The following is a 21,407-nucleotide window of genomic DNA, read 5'->3' as shown; positions in this document are numbered from 1 at the left end:
TTATATATAAAAAGGAGTGTTTTCAACACATCAGTTAATCAGAGAGATGTCAAGTATTCATGTCCAACACAAGAGTTATTTTTATTTGTTCAAACTTCTGAGATGGCAAAATAAATCAAGTGTATTGAAAATAGGTAATACTAGCCAAATATCTACTTAGTTTAATGATATTTAGTAGCAGTTAGCACTTTGCAAGTAATAATGTGTAAATGAACTATAAAGAACAGGATGTGTCATGATAAGAGGAGAGTGATTATTTTATCACACAGGTATGTTAAAATCTATCATAATGGCTTTTGAGGAAAGAATGTTAAACTTAAATAAAATGACTCATTTCCTTCCTTTGTAGAAAAGAAAAATAGCAATTCATTATGTTAGTTGTCTAGAATAAATTACACAATCTTGTCTGTATGTACTTTCCGGAAGACATGCTAAATAGCCATCAAATTTATTTTCCCCACTATGTCCTTTGTGCATCTTTGGTGGCTACATGCTTCTTGTGTATTTTTAAGTTACATCAGCAGCAGGTGAAGTGCCTGAAATGCTTCATTCACTTCTCTAAGAGGGAAATATCCCAGGTTAGGAGAGCAGTGTGCCTGGAGGTGGTGTCATTGGAGTAACAAGCACATTATTACCACAGGAAAGCCTGCTCTGTTGGGTCCCTAAGTACTCAGAAACAGGAATGAATTTTTGACTACCTATAAAAAATATACACATGTCTCAAGGTAGAATATGTGCAGGAAAGCATGACATCAAAAATCTCGAAAAGGAGATAACGAATTCATGCTTGAGACCCTGTTGTCAGAATGTGTCTACCTACAGCACTCTATATGTGACAGTGGAGTAAATCTGGGGACATTTCTGAGCATTCTTTTAAGAACCAAGTGCTCTGGGAATTAATTAGATAAGAATATGTATGCTTTTTCCAGTAGCACATTAAGTTGTCCACAGACTGAAATAAAATAGCTTTTTATTTTTTGGCAATTTCTCTACTATTCACATAAAAGTATTTTCTACCATCTTGGTATAGTAAATGGTGTCCATTTTATGATCAATAAGGATCAATTTGTTTAACATTTAATATTTCTGATGGAACTAATGGCAGGGTTTCAAATTATTACTCTTAAAACTCATTTGAATTAAGGACGAAAGTTAAAAAAAAGGAAGAAATTCCAAGTGTTCTGTTTTTATTACTGTGAATGAGAATTACCAATTCTATTCTTCTTTCTTTGCATTTATTCTGTATTTGGCAATTAGCTGTCCTGTACCAATGATATTTCTTTAGCTTAGTTCTAAAATCTATACTGTGAAATAATTTATGGGCTTTCACAGACCTGTACTAAATTATAGTGGAAAAAGCAATGAGCCAGGCACCAGGCTTAGCTCTGGTTTTCTGGTCACTGTTTCATATCTGTAAGCCTCTGGTCCTAAAATATCAGCACATATAAGGATATTTAACCTCACAAGTTAATTGGGAGGGTTAAATAATTTATTTAAAACATTTTAAAAGCAGCAAAATTTTAAAGATGCTATTTATTTCTATTCTATTAATAATGTTAGTATTACCAGTATAGCAAAATAATATGGAAATTAACACAGGTTATTGCCACTATTTTCAACTTTCCTAACATAATGTCAAAGAAATATTACATTGAGACATTTATATAAATCACTAAATTCCAAACTTTTTCACAAATATGAATTTATCATAGGCATTTAAATATTAAAATTATATGAAATGACATATTTTATTTAAAAACTTAGAAGAATCATTAAAGAAATACCCAGATATATGTGTATTTTGGTGAGAAATTAGGAAATAGTAAAAAGGAAACATAATAAAAGACCTATACTCTATTGTCACAATTCATACAAAATATTAAAATTCGTATATATGACTATATGTTACAGATTAAAAGAAGCAGCAGAACGAAGAGGTAGTGTGGTAGAAATTATTGTTATAAATATTGTTATATTTTCTTGTACTCAATAAGACATTTTACACTACTGATACATACAGATGCTCTATCTCCTCAAAGCATAAGATACTTTATGTCTGGGATCATATGTCCAAGTTAATCACACAATGCCAAGGTAGATGAGAAGTGCTTCCAATTTCATGCAGTATTTGATTTACAAGGTAAAGGATTAGACCTCATAGGAAGAGAGGTTAAGCATGTCAGTTATGGTTCAAGAGAAGATGAAAAACTATCCTTCGTCATGGTGTCAGGTAATGTGTTCAAAGCTGGCATCCCTTTCCTTTCCTCTTCTTTGTTCAACCCTATAAATAAATACTAAGTTAGTCACCTCTTTTACTGATACATAATATGTTTCCTTTTAATGGAACTCCTACCCAAGTTTCTGGGAATCTACTATGTAAATCTTCTATATTCTTACACAATTCCATAGAGAATAAATTGAATTTCCTTTCCAGTCTAGTGAGATGGGGATCTGAAATAAATATAATTTGATTTTTGGATAGGGAGATAAAATGACATTTCTTACACATGTTTGTAGTGTAAAATTCATGCCCATTACATGTAATAATGGGCTTTAAGGATGTTGAAATCAGGCAGAACTGGGTGTTATCTCTGGCTGTGCCTTTTATTGGCTCTGTGCCTCAAGCAAGTTACTACACCCTTCTGAAACTCAGACTCCTGTAATAAGCAGATAAGAAAATCTCATAGTTGAAGTGAAGAATTCTTGTTATAATGTCTACAAAATACTTAGTATGCCCTTGAAACAGATTTATTAATTTCCCTTAACCATTGTTTATAGTTGTTACAGTAAACTTATTCTGTTCCACTATGATCAAAATATCTTATGTCACAGTAGAAATGCCAGCCTATATTTTTATCAGACAAAATTATAAAGCATGTTTGAAATATCTGTAAATATTTTGACCTTTCACAATGCATTGAAAATTCTTTCTTATAGGTAGATGAGAAGATATTTGAAAAGGTTTCATGAAAAATCATTTAAATTAGAAAAAGTACATTATTTTTCTAATATGAGACATTCTTTCAAAAGGAATATAACTGCCAATTCATTAAAATATTTTGTTAAAAATCTCTAAAAGTTACAACATTATTACATAGAATGCATGTGAAAATCATCAATTAAAACAATGTTCTCTTTAATATATCTGATAAATTTAACGTCATTGATATAAAGAGACACTAATATTGCTGTTTCTGTTATCTAATGAGCAAGACCTTAATTTAGATGTGTGAAGGTATTGAATTATCATGAACGAACAGTGTTAATATAATTGCATATTAACACCCTATGTTATCATATGAAAAATATCACATAGACCACTATCTGGCTTTACTTGGAAGGACTTTCAAAATCTGATTGCTACCCAGTGGATTTCTGTTTTGGAAGAGTGTAAAATAGATCGCATATGCAAGTAATAAGACTGAAAATCCTAAGACCAATGTACACAATTAAACTGCATAACTTAAATGTCTTACATGGGCTGAAAGAGTTTTCACTGTAGAAATACATGTATAAAACTTTAGCTACACGGATTCTAATTGCTTTAGCAGATGCTATGAGCATATCATATAAGTTATTGTGCTATATTTTATTACATGATTGCATCAGTTTTCAACGACTGTTTTTAGCTTTCAAGACCACTCTCTCCCCTTTGTCTTTTGGATTTCCTGAATGTTATTAGACTGTGGTGAGGTAAAGCATTAGAGAAAATAATAACTGTGCTAATGTCTAATCCAAAGTCTTATAAATTATAAACCATTGGTGACTTCATGGCAATAAATTTCCTAAATCTCAATCTTGTCCAAGTCATAAATTTAGGTAACAAAGTTGTAATCTTAGTTGTTGTGTTTAATGATTAAAACGTAAATGATGTTTGTAACAGAAAAAGAAAGGAAAGGAAACCTTTATATATGTGATAAGATGAATATTTTAGGTGGGAAACTGCATAAAATTATGCAAAAACTAATAGTTGGATGGTATTGAAAGAATGTATATTATTTTTCAAATGGCATTTTCTGCCTTTTTGTTTCTCGCAAAAGACACTTTGTATACCAGTTATGCTAAATTATTGAATATTCCCCTGGTCATGCCATCCTTTTCTCATCTCTGCCTGAGACCCCTTCCTTCTGCTCTCACTCATCCTCAGTCCCCAGCCTGAGGGTGACCTTCTTTTCCTTTGAGATTAAATTCAAAAGTCACTTCCTGGAAGTCTTCAGAGATTCCTGCTGATATAATTAGTTAGTCTTCCTTTGCACATACTTGAATTAACAATAGTATACAGGCAATAACTATATGGGGTGAAACTACTGGCTTCAGCAAATAAAGAGTGTAATAAGATCTCAAAGGAAATATTGTGACATATTGCACTTTGACCAAAAGAGATCCTTCTGCAGATCAAATTTATCCATAATTTACTTTTCCTTAAAAGGCAACTTTAGATATACACTGTGCAATACTACAGTCACACGTTGCATGTAGTTATTTAATTTAAACTAATCAAAAGGAAAAACTCCATTCGTCAGCTTCATGAGTCACATTTCAAGATGTTAATAGTCACATACGGCTAGTGCTTCCATAATGGAAAAAGGCAAACGTAGAACATTTCCACTGAACGACACGTGTCCAAATTCTGAATCCTATGCCCTTAACAGCACACAATATAGAGTCAGCAGTCAGAGGATCTCCAGGAAGAGAAATTTTGACACCAGATCACAATCATAGTAGAAAAAGTCCATGAGATCTACAAGGAGGGATCACACTGAAAACATTAGTTTAGTTTTTGGGTTAATTCTTTTTTAGGCCAGGAGTTACGCGAAGTGGTATTTAATGGCAGGACAGATGAACAAATACTCACTCTATTTTTCCTGTATGTCATTCTTCATGTACTTGGAGTCACTTTTCCCTAATCTAAGCAGGTACAAATTTTACCTATTATGTAAAGATTAGGACATGATACACAGTACATTAAATGTCCATTTATTTTCTCCAGCAGAGAAAAATGTTTTCTCTCTGGAACTTGCATAGCAATCTATCCATATCTTTCTTCTGTTATTTTCTTTAAACTTCAAACTTGATATTCGGTGATGCATGTATTCCTTTTTTTTATTAGTTTTTTTAAATGTAAGGGACAAATCTAACTATATTTCTTTCAAACATAAATATAGAGCTTTGCACTGAGTTAAAGCTCATAAAAGAATCAGTGAATGAGTGAAAAAATTAGTAACTGGTTGGAAGAGACTGTGGAAAAACTACATACAGGGAGTAGCAAAGACACATCCCAGGAACTAATAATTTCACCTTCAGGAGCTGATAAGTTAAGGATCTGACACAGATGTGAACACAATTGTGTAGGAGATGTTAGCCTACAAAATTCAAACATTACCAAGTTTTAAAGTGAATTTTGGGAAACATGATACTCTTTAACGTCTTGGTGGTATGTGTGTTATTATTAATATATTATTGATGCTTACAGACTTCAAATATTAGTCTACTTTTGTTATAAAAGATTAAAAAATAAAACCTATAGTTTAAAGTCCCTTTATCTTTATAATCTTGTTCCTCCTTAATTTTCACTGGGCCTTGTAATTCTTCACCTGATTTTTATATTAAGCTTATCAATAAATATTACCCCTCTCAAAAGGGTCAGCCTCACTGATAGGCAAAATTATCAGATTATTTCTTGGTGGAACATAAACTTATTTCTGATTAATGTAATGTCTCTCCTGTGTATCCCATCATTCCAGTAGTTTCTTTCCTGACTGTTTTTGCTCAATAGGAATTACTGCAGGCAGCTCTGGGACGTAGGCAAGCAGAGAAGGAAACTGGAGAAGCTGCTTGGGTTTGTGAAATGTAATTTTCTGTTTACAGAAATATATAATTTATTTTTGATATGTTCACCATTGTATTTATTTTCGAGACTTTATTAATTTATGTAAGTCTTTGAAGCACTAATATAAATATTAATGATTCAGTAGATACATGTTAAGCTGTTACTATGTAAGGTTAATATAGGTATTTGGAATATGGAGGTGAAAGATCTAGTTGTGAATCTCAAGGAGTATACCACTAAAGTATACCAAAAATTATATAAGAATAATACATTACAGACACTATTACAGTTTATAAATTATTTGTTAGCTATTTTCATTTAACATTTAAGTGTTAACATTGCCTTAAAACTTCAGGTATATATGATTTCACTTAATCTTCATGGCAACCATACTATTATTATAATATCTGCTTTGCAGACGACAAAATTGAGACATTCTGCATATAACATCAAATCACAAAGCTAATAATGGAGGGAATAAGAATTAGATTACATCTTTTTCCAAAAACATGGTTTTAACCACTATATAAAAATGCAAGATTCACAAACATAATATCATTTACACTAAATAACACACTAAAGTAGTAGAAACAATTTTATTTTAGTATATTTATAATACACTAAAACTATTTTATTTTAGAGTATTCATAACACACTAAAATAGTAGAAACTGGAAACCATCGGAGTTCAGTGTGAGTCAAGTGAATGTTCTGTTTTAGTATATAAATAATAGCTTTATTTGATTGAGTCCTTCAAAATATATTTTGTAGAAAGACGTGTGTATATGGGTGTGGGTGTGTGTGTCTGTGTGGACTGGATGTGAGTGTAGGAGGCCAGTAGAATCCAGAGAGAGAGGGCAGAGGAAAGCAGGGAGACAGATTATTCTATCTAGAGAAAATAGCACCAGCAAAATTTCCAAAGAAAATAAATATAATTCATACTTGAAGAATAACATAAAGTTGAGTTTGAACAATGAGGAATATATACATATATTAAAAGATGAAGCTGGAAAATAAATGTGGGGACCAAACTGTGGAGAGTTTTCTATGCCAAAATAAGCAATTTAGTCTGTATTCAGAAGGTGCCAGTGACACAGTGATAATTTTAGTTGCAGAACAATAGCATCAAAGAGGTGCAATACGATGATGAATCTGACAGGGATGATTTAGAGACACAAAAGCCTGGTAGCAGGCAAAGAACGATTTGCCATAGCTTGGGAAGGGAAGAATTAGGTCTTTTTATGCATTATGGCTGTTTACAGGAATTTTAAGTGTTGTATGCTGCAACTTGGTCAAGTCACTTAGTTTCTTTAACTCATGTTTCTCAACATCTGTTGCATCAGAATCCTCTTTGATGTTCCAACAAAGCTATGGCTTAAAAAAAGCTAAAAAAAAGCTAAAAAAAAAAATGAAACAAATCATACATATGTTTTATCAGCAATCTTAAAAATTTATGGACTTTATGTAGTCATGGTAAGGCAAAAGTCTTTCCACTTCTAACACATTGTAATTTTAAGGTCATATCACTCTGAACATCTACATTTACATCTGCTTTTATTCTTTGTCTCCATCCTTGTAAATAAATACAGAGATTATCCAGATTCTTAAAATCTCTTTTCCTTTGCACTGCCTACATACTATTATATGGAATTCACTTATTTTTATAAATTAAATTATTGAACCTCAGCCCTCATTCTTCTGCTAATCAAACTGCTTAAACTTGGTTTCCTGGCCTGTATGAAATTTCCTTACTTTCCATAGTTATTTCAAAATTGCAAGCTATTAAGAGTCCTTGGATCTTCAAAAGAATATGAAAGCAATTACTAATTATAAGCTTCATAAAATTAGCCTGTCAGAAGTAGTTATTTAACAATATACATTGTGGGAAGATGCAAAGAAATGTAACCCTGATCTCTGTCACTAAGTGATGAGGAATTTAAAATATAAACTCACATGAAAAAAGAAAGTATAATTTTCTGCCTTGTTTATAATGTATTAACCCTACCTTAGATTTAACTATGATTTACAGCCATATTCCATTAGAATTTCACCTTTCCCTTCAATAAAGCAAACAATAAATTGCTGCAAATAAGTTACTATTATTAATTGAAAGGAGAACTTCAGTGAAAGATAAAAGTTTAAGGAAGACGTGTACCTATAAGGAAATTTAGGTCTGAGTATATTAACTTTTTTATATTAATTGTTTTGAGTAGTTTTAGATGTATAATAATTATAATATTTAGTTTTAAATCTAAAATGTAGTTGTTAACTAAAATATTTTGAATCATTAATTATTGTTATTATGCTTACTCAAATAACAACCACTATTTTTTCAAAAACTCTACACTTTAGGAAAAAAATCTCAGCAACTACAACTACAAAGCAACTATAACTGTTTAATAATTGTTCTGACAAAAATGCATTTTACATATTTAATGGTAAAATTATTCCAGTTATATAAATATAGTCCAGTTTAATATTCATGTATAATCCGTATGATTGATCTTTAGTTATATCTAGACTAGAATTCTTTTTACTGATTAAAGCCTCTGTTTCTAGAGAATCTCTACTAGAATCTAAAATAGAAGGAAAGATAATATTTATTACTGAGCTAGACAACATTCCCAGAAAGTTTATCTACAGACTGAATCCAAGTAGGAATGCTTTCCCTCTGCCCTCATTGACTTCAACTTTTTTTTTTTTTTTTTTTGAGACGGAGTTTTGCTGTTGCCCAGGCTGAAGTGCAATAATGTGATCTTGGCTCACTGTAACCTCCACCTCCCGGGTTCAAGTGATTCTCCTGCCTCAGCCTCCCGAGTAGCTGGGATTACAGGCACCTGCCACCATGCCAGGCTAATTTTTTGTGTTTTTAGTAGAGCCGGCCAAGTTGGTCTTGAACTCCTGACCTCAGGTGATCCACCCACCTTGGCCTCCCACAGTGCTGGGATTACAGGCATGAGCCACTGCGCTTGGCCTTTTTTTTTTTTTTTTTTTTTGAGACAGAGTCTAGCTCTGTCACCAAGGCTGGAGTGCAGTGGTGCAGTCTTGGCTCACTGCAAACTTTGCCTCCTAGATTCAAGTGATTCTGCTGCCTCAGCCTCCCAAGTAGCTGGGATTACAGGCATGTGCCATTGCCCCACTAATTTTTGTAGTTTCAGTAGAGAAGGTGTTTCACCATATTGGCCAGGCTGGTCTCGAACTCTTAGCCTCAAGTGATCTGCCCACCTCAGCCTCTCAAAGTGCTGGGATTACAGGAAGGAGCCACTGTGCCTGGCCATTGACTTTGACTTCTATTGTATCCATTCAAGCACTTCTCTATTGTAGCAGAAATCTTATCTTTGATATTGGTCTCCAGGCATTATATGGCTTTTCTGTGACTAAGAATTTCCCCATTACTTTACCTTCAAGGTGCATGTAGTAAAAATATTATGGTTTATCGATTATGAAATCTAGATTCTGTGCCTCATTGTAAAATTATTGATTGCATATTCTAAAAGAAGTTTTAAAAATATCTTTGAAGGCCGGGCGCGGTGGCTCACGCTTGTAATCCCAGCACTTTGGGAGGCCGAGGCGGGCAGATCATGAGGTCAGGAGATCGAGACCACGGTGAAACCCCATCTCTACTAAAAAATACAAAAAATTAGCCGGGCGTGGTGACGGGCGCCTGTAGTCCCAGCTACTCAGAGAGGCTGAGGCAGGAGAATGGCGTGAACCCGAGAGGCGGAGCTTGCAATGAGCCGAGATTGCGCCACTGCACTCCAGCCTGGGCGACAGAGCGAGACTCCGACTCAAAAAAAAAAAAAAAAAAAAAAAAAATCTTTGAAGTGTCAATATTCTTATCTATGAAATGGAAATCCTCTACCGATTCCAGGATTAAATGAAATAAAAATGTGTATTAACATAAGGAAGCATATGTAAAACCTATAGAAATTTAGTTAATTATAATTTATTACCACAGATACACTTATGGTACACTTATGGTATATCTTTGTTATGATAGATAGCATGTGAATAATTCATTTTCTAGGATAATTATTGCTAATAACTGTTAGTCAGCTATTAGCCAAGAACAATCTTTTAAGTGCTTTGTAGGTATTTACTTTTTTATCCTCATAATGCCCCTTGAAATACATGGTGTGATTGTTCCACTTTTGTAGATAAAGTAGCAAAGAGACAGAAACAAAGTAAAGTAACGATTAATTTCACACAGCTGGTTTGTAGCAAAACCACATAACCTATTTCCAGAAACAGTAGTTAGTGGAGAGATCATAAAAACCTGATTTTTTTTTGTACTTGATTTACTCAACTATGCTACTTTATTGATACACTTCAGACATAAAGAGCTGTTATACCATATATACTGTCTCTTAATATGCCTTTGCAGTTCCTGTAGTTCAAGCATATATTAGATCCCGAAGTCACCTGAACTGAATTGACCATGACAGATACTGGTGTATTTAACATGGTCTTCATGTTATACTATTAACATAGTAAAGGTAAATAGAATGAATTAACATATTTTCTACTTCATTTGCAAAAATATATAAAGTCACCTTGTTTCTAAGTTTGTGAAAAGTTAGTATCATGTTACCCATTCCCATTCTAATAACAATATGTACATGCACAGAGCCCTTAGAGTTGGATTAAATAGGATTTGCCCTCTTAAATTTAAGGGACCTGAATTCATCTGGGTTCCCCCAAAAAACTTTGGGGCCATAATTCATCTGCTTTTTGTCATCATTAAAATTAATGGTAGAAACCAAGGAAAACAGAAAGCATGTGTGTTCAGACTTCATGTAGATTATCTTTTTAATAGGAGCTTAATTTGAGTTTATGCAGATATCATATGCCTGCCATGGTATAATTATTCAGCTTTGAATGCCTGTTAACTCCCTGGATATATAACAATGAAAGGGAAAATTCTATCTTGGCTAGAATGAGAAAGTCCAGAACATGAACAATTTACTCTACAACATTTTGCCCCAGTGAGACCTGGTAAAGTAAGCTGAGTCAGAAAGCAAATCAATGGTCTACAAAAAGTAAAGTAATAGAACAATTGACTTGATTTCTCCATATGTGCATTTTAAGTCTTCTATATTCAAAACACCGTTATTTTTATTTGTGATCTCATAATTTCTTAAAGCATCAATGTTTTTAGTTCCAAATTGTGAAAGTAAAGCTATTTTTTTTTACCACTTCTTTTTATAAACGTGTTTGTCAAATCCATGATTAGATATCACTGGGAAATTTTATCAACCTAAATGTAAATATGTCAACAGAAAGGAGCATATGTCCTGTAAAAAGAATTGGTATCTAGTCATATGGTTTCTTTACATTTCAAAATTTTTTTCAGAGATGCCATCTGGGAAGTGACGAGGCCAAAGGGATTAACATTTTATTTATACCAAACTTTGTTTCAGCAAAGACTTGTCATTCAAGTGCTGTCATAATGGTATGATGTAACTATATGATTTTCTTTTAGCAAATTAGTGAAGACTTCAAAAATAATTGTTATTTTGACAAAGTTATTCTGGGAAAGAGACAATTCTGTCAATTCTTAGCGATAATGCACATTTTAGAGAATAATTTGGGAATTTGGAAGATCCTTAAAAATGTCCATAAAATTTAACTTGATTATTTTACTGTAAATGTATCTTTATGAAAAGAAAAGAAAAAAAATCAAAGCAAGAAGTTCATCATGGTGAACTCAGTATTTAAGATATTGAAAAATTTTAATGCCAGTTGGGGGAATGGCAAAGTATTGCCTAGCTATGTAATTGATTATGAGATAGGTGTTAAAAATAGATGTTTAATAACTCTACTATTTCATTGTGGAAGCAACATGAAATGTTGTGACAACTATTTAAGATATGTGGAGAAACACTTTGAAGAAAATGCATTAAAATATTAAGTCTTTAACATATGGAATTTGGGAATTTATTCTATTTTATAAATGTTTTTCTCTATTTTAAGTACTTTTTACAATGACCATACAAGACATGTATTACAATAAGTAGGATCCCTGTATCCCATTATGTAAGTCCTTAAACTGACAGTGCATGGAGTGAATCTAGCCCAGAGACATGCTTTATTTACTTGACACAGAGTTGTGAAATCTTGAATTTGAAGGCCTTTTCATGAAACCTAAGGGCTTTTCAAGGGAGAATTTAGTGTTTCAATTACTCCCTATTATTTTGCATTTTAAAAAAATCTATTACTATGTTTCTATATTTTTTATATCACCTGCATGAGCACTGTAGACATTTGAGTTTGCAACCCCTCTAAACCATTGTAACTCATTTGATCTCCAAAACTATACTGCATTTATCTTCTAAATACTTGCCATTCTTTAGCTTTACTTCAAATAGCGAAGTTTTCAGAGGGTTGTGGTCTTGCTCTCCTATCTCATGGTGGAGGTACTATATAGTTTAGCAATTAATCATGGTTGGACAAGGAAGTTAATGGAAACTTCAAAGTGATTTGAAACTCTAGTTTAATTGTCATAGTATCATAAATCCCCATAGCTTTTCACTCATTGCTTTATTATTATATATATGTAATTATGTAATATATATGTACCCACATACTGCTATTTAACAGTATGTCTCTGTTTTATTTAGAAAAAGAAAACCCTGACTGTTTCAAATATTTATGTCTAAATTAAGTGTTGAATTGTAGGGATATATATTTAATGATTGCAAAATAGAGGCAGGGCGGTTCTTAGTTATGTAGATATTAAGTGACTTCTTTTGCTATCAACTTAATCACCATAGAGATTCTCTGTATTACCAGTTGAATAGACTTTTAGGTCATTATTTATAATCCACTATAATTAATACTTGAATTATTTATAAATAATTTCTCTCACTGGTAAAAATTTTTGTCTAGAGATCAAGACATCTTTGCATCAAATAAACAATAATTACATTATCTAGAATGAATCAGGCATTTAATTTGTTCTTTTAACTACAATGTTTGATGTTAAAAATTATACTGTAGGCTTAAAATTACCATTCATATTTATTGGACATTTATCATTCCAAATTATATTTTCATTTGGAGAAAACATATTAAATCTTTATTATAAATTATTTTGAGTAGTTGAAATTTTGATTAATATCTGACTCAGCTTAAAATTTGCAACTTATAATTCTTTAAAAAATATACTTTACTCTCTGTGATTAAGAACTTTTAAAGTTTACATGTGGGGACAATATTAACACATACAAAAATATGAAAATAGTAAAAATAATTAATTACTGTAAGCTATGACATAGACTCCAACATAATTTGTGTTACATTTGTTCAAATTAAAACAATGCAAGAGGTTTAAATAAGTTGAAGAAAGAATGCACATAATTCATATCTATATATGAGATCACTGCATATATATGTAATACATGTTTATTATCTATGTAGCTAGATCTAGATATGGATCTATCTTTAGAAGAATGATCCAACCTGAAGAATGGACTGATGGGGGCATGATAGGCAAGAAAAATTGGACAAATTTATGTTTTCTAGCTGTCTAGGCACTATTGAATTAAAAAAACTGGAAAAAATTTCCCAAGCTTGTAGGGCCGGGCGCGGTGGCTCACGCCTGTAATCCCAGCACTTTGGAAGGCCAAGGAGGGTGGATCACGAGGTCAGGAGACTGAAACCACCCTGGCGAACACGGTGAAACCCCGTCTCTACTAAAAATACAAAAAAATTATCCGGGCGTGTTGGTGGGTGCTTGTAGTCCCAGCTACTCGGGAGGTTGAGGCAGGAGAATGGCATGAACCCGGGAGGCGGAGCTTGCAGTGAGCCTAGATCGCGCCACTGCACTGTACGCCTGGGCGACAAAGCGAGACTCCGTCTCTTAAAAAAAAAAAAAAAAAAGATTCCCCAAACTTGTGTGTTATCAATGTCGATGAATAATACAAACAATCATAGCCTCTAAAAACTATGCAAGCAAATAAATAAACTGAATGGAAATATGCAGATATTAAAACATTACTTTGGACTTATTACATCCATATATGCACATGTACATACAAATGTACAAATAGATTCTATATATATTTTATCTCATATATTTAAGTAACAAATATGCATATGACTTAATGTTACATGTTATATTTATAATCTCTTACCTATGCTCTTTTGTTTACAAATATTTAAACGTCTAGATACACACAAAACTACAATGTATATTTTTGAAGTTAAGAATAAACATTTAATTATCAGATTAACTAGAAGTTTCCCTGTTTTAATTTTAATTTCTGCTCTCCTCCTTATTTTTATTTTTATTTTTTATAACACTACAGGGAACAAGGTTAAGGGGGGTTTGCCCCAAAGTGGTAGAAGAAAAGGACTTAAAAATGAATTTTACCTTTTGAGTACCTTCTCTGTCTGACTCACGGTTTTGCTTTAATGTCGTTCTCTTCTAAGTTGTATCATCCTAGTGATCTATTGTATTGACATGTCCTTGAGTACACAGAAGCAAGAGGTATATGATTTTGAAAGAGAACATATTATATGTGTTTCATTCATTTCCAATTGTAAACTATCTGAGCTATGTTCTATCTACAGAGCTACACGGCAAGAATGAGCAGCAGGAAGTGGGAAGTGGAAAGTCGAAAGAACTTAATTTGCTATTAACAGATCATAAGAAAGGAGTGCAAAAGACAATGAAAAAGGCATTGGATACATTGTGAAGTAGTAACTCCTGAGAAGTTAAGGTAATTTCTAATATTATAATTCCAGAAATTCTTTATTACTAAATAAAACAAAAGCTACTTGGAAAATAAATATATTTTAAGTCATCTTTATTTATGATCATGTATAAAGACACTATTCCTTACTTTAAAAAGAAAAGGTTATATTTTGTTAAACTTGAAATAATTTAGTCCCAAGGTCCTTTTAAAGGGTTGGTTAAGAAAAACCTAGAAGCATGTTGAATTGGAATATCTACAAGCAAAGTCAAAGATGCTATTAGCTTTCGAGTTCAAATAATATATATAAATTACTGCTATTATTCAAACTCAAAAACAGTCAGTAGAAAAACTACATTTTGGCTTTGGCAAAATTAAAATATTGCAGATGTCATCCTCTCAGAGCCATCATCTACACCTAAAAATGCACATATTCAAATCTTGTCTCCTTTTTACAGGGTCACTTAAATAATGTATGATGACAATTGATAGTGATATTCTTACCTGTATTATAATAATTATAATAAAAATAGAAGTTTCATTCTTTAAATTTTATGTCAGAATTTGAGTCATTGGACATTTGTCTTCACAGTAATAAATAACAACATTTTAAAAACTTAGATTGTCAAAATGTAAACAAGGCCCGAATTTGATTGAAAACTGATTAAAATTTTTTGGTAAATAAACCAATGTATGATAAGATTTCCTATCTTTAAATTTATATTAAAGGGCATTAAATGATGGGCATCTGATATGAGATGGTTTATTTGTACATATGCACACATACACACACACACATATATTTGTACTTTACTATATACTATTATTATATCGAATACTAATTTGAAACCATATTTCTTTTTTATTTTTTCTTTTTAATTATTGTGGATACATAATAGTTGTACACATTATGGGGTAAATATGATGTTTTGATGCAAGTACACAATGTGTAATGATAAATCAGGGTAATTGGGATATCTATCACCTTAGGCATTCATCATTTTTTTGTGTGTTAGGAACACTCCAATTCTACCCTATCAGTTGTTTTGAAATATACAAACTAAAGTCCTCCTATTGCGCTATCCATCACTAAATCTTCTTCCTTTTACTTAATTGTATTTTTGTTCCCATTAACCATTCCCTCTTCATATCTACCTCCCGACTATTCTTCCTAGCCTCTGGTAACCATCACCAGATTTCTTTTAAAATTTGCTATATAATTGTATATCAATTCAAATAATACCAAAATAATGACTGACTCAGATAAGTAATAACCATGACTTTTAAGTAATACTTTTTTATCTTAACATTTTATATAATCCATCCAAATATATAAAAACACTAAAGTTCAGAGAAATTAAGTGACTATTCAATATCAAGATTCAAAGTTTTCAAATCTTTCCAACTAAATAATTTGGCTCTTTCATGGTAACCTCTGTGGGTTACTGTTATATTTATTATAATTTCATAGTTAATTATATAAAAGGCATGATTCCATTCACAATAACAGCTAAATCTCAAGTGTCACTACTAATTATATTATGTTTCTTTTTGCTGACCTGTTTCAAGTCCAAATTTCTGCTTGGCTGAGCATCACTGATCACACAAGCAGTGGCCAAAAGTAGGTCTAAAAAGCACTAATCATCTCGGTGCAATTTCAGCTGGTCATATGTGTTTAATGCCTTTTGATTTTTGAGTTTAATATGGAAGAACCATTTATAATATTTCTACAGTTCTCTATTCTTTTCAAGTTGCTAAGAATTATTTATTTACTTATTTTCCTAATAATGCTTTCAAAAAACTGATTATAAAGGCCAGTGACTACCTGGCTATTGTTTTTACTTTGTCTTTGAAATTATTTTGAATGGTCAAATAGTTATAACAAAAAATCATATTTATATTTTATTTGAAAGTAATTATAAAATTAGCAGGGGTGATAAAAATTACACAGTAGGAAAAATATGTCTAACTAGTGAATTGTAATTCTATTCAAGTAGTATTACAAATTTTCATTCAGAAACGTTTGAAAATATAAAGGAGACCTGTCAGTTTGTTCGACAGAGACTGTAAATTGAGAATAAATGTAAAAAAAAAAAAAATAGGTAAAATCATTTACAGTGTAATCTGGTCACTCCAATATTCCATAACATAAATCATAAAATAATTCCTATTCTGTTTTGTTTAGAATGCCTAATGGCTAATTTGAAATTGCAAGTATTTGGGGGGAAAACGAATATAGTATATTAAATGGTTAGCAAAATAAATGTGGTTATTCTATATGACATAAAAAATTCTTTTAAAAAACGCAAAGCACTTTTTTATAGAGCTTCTTATTTTGTGGTTTTAAAAAATCAGCATTCCTGGAATTTGACCTTAATTTCCCATCATTTAAATGTATGTTCCCTGATATGATATGTATTGGAAAGCTAGCTCTTGTTTATTTGAAGACACTGAAATATTGCTGATTCCAAGATAGTATGTGTAGGAAAAAATGGAAAACTTAGCTTTGCAGTTGATTACTAAAGAGCCACAACAATACCTATTTGCCTAAAATATCCTGTTGCTTAAGTCAAAATCTCTGACCCTGAACAAAATAAGGTAGGGATCTAATCACAATGGTAAGAGAATTATTTTTTTTCTTTATACATACATTTAGAAAGGGATCTCTTTCAAATAAAGAGGACATCTATGTAATGTAATACCTACCAAAGCGGATTTCTCAAGGAATGTTAAGAATAAGGGTCAAACATAAACATGTGTCAATATTAGTGAGGGTGGATGCTTCACTTGGAATGAGATTTTTTTTTTTTCTAACTGCATCAATGGACTGCATTGAAGTTTAGGAGGAGCAAAGGGAGGATGAGTGGGGGTGTCATAGGAAATGAGAACATAGATGTAGGAGGATATCGTATTACACAGGGATTTGAAACTGACCATAAAATCGTAGACACTATTCTGGGAGAAAAAAAAAAAGTAAACTAGTGGGCTGGATGAGAGCAGTGAGTAAACACATATGAAAGTGAAAAACTGTAGTAAGACCAGGAGAAGAGAAATAATGATAGGAACTGAACTGAGGAATATCCTGAATCATACACTAAACTGTGGCACAACTGTAAATTTAAATTTTTTTTTTTTTGCAAATAAAAATGTCTATTGACATTTAACACGGAAAAAATGATTAGAAACATGGAATTAATTTGTTGAACTATTTATATCATAAAATTAATTTCCTCTAAAACACGCTTTATTTTATCCTAATTTTTTGGTATCTTTCTTAACCTTTTAAAGTAAATGAAGGCAGCATTCTCCTCTAAACTTTTCTATCTTCCTTTTCCTTTTAAAAATAAATGAAGCAAAATGGAAAAGATGCATATGCATGGGTTGTCAGAAAGAAAAGTCTTGTTGTTAGTCAGAAGCTCTGACATACCCTCTTTTTTGGAAGAGGGATGTACAACTGAACCTTAAATATATTGTCAACCCAGACTGTTTGGCTCCCACAATTTTCTTTTCGCCATTGTTGGACACGTTGTAAGAGTTTCAGCTTCCAAAGATATGTAGCCACACAGAATCAGGGAAGGGGCCAGAATAATGCTATTTTTCTTGCTCTTCTTCCCCTGTTGCTATTTTTTTTTTTTTTTTTTTTTGAGACGGAGTCTCGCTGTCGCCCAGGCTGGAGTGCAGTGGCGCAATCTCGGCTCACTGCAAGCTCCGCCTCCCGGGTTCATGCCATTCTCCTGCCTCAGCCTCTCCGAGTAGCTGGGACCACAGGCGGCCGCCACCACGCCCGGCTAATTTTTTGTATTTTTAGTAGAGACGGGGTTTCACCGTGGTCTCGATCTCCTGACCTCGTGATCCGCCGGCCTCGGCCTCCCAAAGTGCTGGGATTACAAGCGTGAGCCACCGCGCCCCGCCCCTGTTGCTATTATAAATTCTCTATGAGTGCTCTGTGTGATAAAGTCACAGAGCCAGAGCATATATGTCAAAGGCAGAAAGCCTGCTGCTGATGTGGCTACTACAATCACTACTACTGCTGTCAACCTTTGCCAGCACTCTCCCTGGTACATGCATTAAACCACAGCAGCACAAATTGAGAACACAGGAAGATGCTGGGTCCTATGCTGGTTCCTACAACAGTCTCTAGAATTAGCATACCTGGCTTTGAGTCCAGAATCTGCTGCTCTGTAGTTGTGTAATCATGACCTTAATCTCCTTAAGGCTGTTTGTTCCTATGTGATGATAACATATACACTCTTTGCTATTATTATTTTTAATATTTCATATTATATTATATTTATATATAATATATATTATATATAATGTATATTAATATATTATATTTATGTATAATATATAATGTATATTAATATATTATATTTATATATAATATATAATGTATATTATGTTATATTTATATAATACATAATGTATATTAATATATTATATTTATATATAATACATAATGTATATTAATATATTATATTATATATAATACATAATGTATATTAGTATATTATATTTATATATAATATATAATGTATATTAATATATTTATATATGATACATAATGTATATTAATATATTTTATTTATATATAATATATAATGTATATTAATATATTGATATATTGATATATATTAATATATTGATATATTGATATATATTAATATATTGATATATTGATATATATTAATATATTAATATATTGATATATAAATATATTATATTTATATATAATATATAATGTATATTAATATATTAATATATAAATATATTATATTTATATAATATAATATATTATATATTTATATATAATATATTAATATTATCTATATCTATATAATATCTATAGCTAATATATATTATCTAGATATTATATAGATATATTTATAGATAATATATATTAATATATTATATTTATAGATAATATAGATTAATATATTTATAGATAATATAGATTAACATATTATATTTATGGATAATATAGATTAATATATTTATAATCCTCACAATCCTCACAAAAATAAAGAAAATAACTTGTGCTCAAGAGGGCACAACTCACATATATATGTATATATATGGAACATATATATGTATACATATATATGTGTATATATGTATTTTTTTTTCCACACTCACCGTTCAAGTATTGGCTGTGATTACATAAACTAGATTTTTGCCCAGTTTTCTGATAGACTTCTTTGGTGCTCTATCCTTCTTTATCCAATTACTTCATCACATACTCCACTAAACTTTATAATGCATGTTTTCATCATGTTAAGTAGCTACTCAGTAATTCTCAGCAGCTCTCTCTTTTCATATACGTGATTTTCTTTCAGGAGTCTTCATAATTTGGCTTAATCTGGATCATCAAATTTGTCTTTCTACTATTTCGTAATATTCAAAATGATTTGTAAAGAACATTCTCTTTATTATGCAACAAAGATGGTACATTTGCTATTAATTTTGTCTTTTTTGTTGTATTATTCTTAATGAAAATATTTACGTTGTTGCATCCATTTATCCAAATCTTTCCAGGCCATTATCAGTAGCTTATCATAGTTACTGTATTAAGAGGTTAGTACTCACAAGGATCTGAGTTCAAATCAAAGCTCTGTGATTCCTTAGAAAGTGTGATTTTGTGTTATTTAACATTTTAATTCTCATTTTTCTCATATAAAATGCAAAAAGTCCCATCTGCCTGTTTAGAATGTTATAGGAATTACACAAAACTTAATTGGCATAGTGTGTAGACATGGAGTCATTCATTTCTACAGTATTTGTTGTGATCATACTTCATGCCAGGGGCTAGGGTTCTACAGCTGGATAAGACAGATCCAGCATTAGTCCTCTGGTGCTTACTGTATTGTAGGGAAGATCGGCATTAAACATAAGCTTTCACAATATTCATGTAATTTTAATGAACATTCCTACAAGGATAATATCATATGAAAATAGATGATGCTGATTTAACTTGGTTGAGGACTGGAAATGAAATAGAGATGGCTTCCCTAGCGGACATCTAAGTAGAGATGTGGGGGACTAAACAGAAGTTATGCCAAAATGTGTTTCAGTGTAACTCAATGTGCAGTAGTTGATTATTGTTATATTGGCATTGCTGTTACTACTACCTTCTTGAATCCTTTTCTGAACACTTCATTCCCATGAACTTCTGTTCTCTGAAAACCTATTGCACAGCATTTTATTCTTTTACTATTGTTGGCCTTCCTCTGTGTTTTTGCATTTTGTTTTACTCTTATTCCACTTTGCCTTGCAGTGTTCTTCTCATTTGCTGAAATGATCCTATTCTTGTTTTGACTCTTTTTGGAACTAGCTCAAATACTCTTAGGCACAATTAAATATCCCTGTTTTCGGGATCTCGTAGCACTTTGTAAGTAACTGTATTATACCAGTCATTGCTCTATGTTACATTTATTTTTCCCCCAAATATGTAGTTCTGAGGGCGGGAAACATGTTAAATTTATCTTTTCATTATAAATCCACATGTTGTCATCACAAAATGAGAACAAAAAAGTGTTTATTGAAAGTATGCTTGCCAGGCGCAGTGGCTCATGCCTGTAATCCCAGCACTGTGGGAGGCTGAGGCGGGCGGATCACAAGGTCGGGAGATCGAGACCATCCTGGCTAACACGGTGAAACCCCATCTCTACTAAAAATACAAAAATTAGCTGGGCATGGTGGCGGGTGCCTGTAGTCCCAACTACTCGGGAAGCTGTGGCAGGAGAATCGCTTGAACCTGAGAGGCAGAGGTTGCAGTGAGCCAAGATCGCACCATTGCACTCCAGCCCGGGCTACACAGTGAGACTCCGTTTCCAAAAAAAAAAAAAAGGAAAGTATGCTTGACAGCTATGCTAGTTTTATGTC

General features: G+C 32.0%; 1 protein-coding gene across 6 annotated transcripts in view; it reads right to left on the bottom strand.

Moving 5' to 3' along the window:
* Nucleotides 1-21,407, bottom strand: part of SEMA3A (semaphorin 3A) — a 530,580-nt gene that overhangs the window by 104,642 nt on the left and 404,531 nt on the right. The gene's annotated exons all lie outside the window — the stretch shown is intronic.

This window comes from Symphalangus syndactylus, chromosome 6 (genome assembly GCF_028878055.3).
Source record: "Symphalangus syndactylus isolate Jambi chromosome 6, NHGRI_mSymSyn1-v2.1_pri, whole genome shotgun sequence".
NCBI lineage: Eukaryota > Metazoa > Chordata > Mammalia > Primates > Hylobatidae > Symphalangus > Symphalangus syndactylus.
Note: the sequence above shows the minus strand (reverse complement) of the source record. Positions and strands in the feature narration are given on the sequence as shown.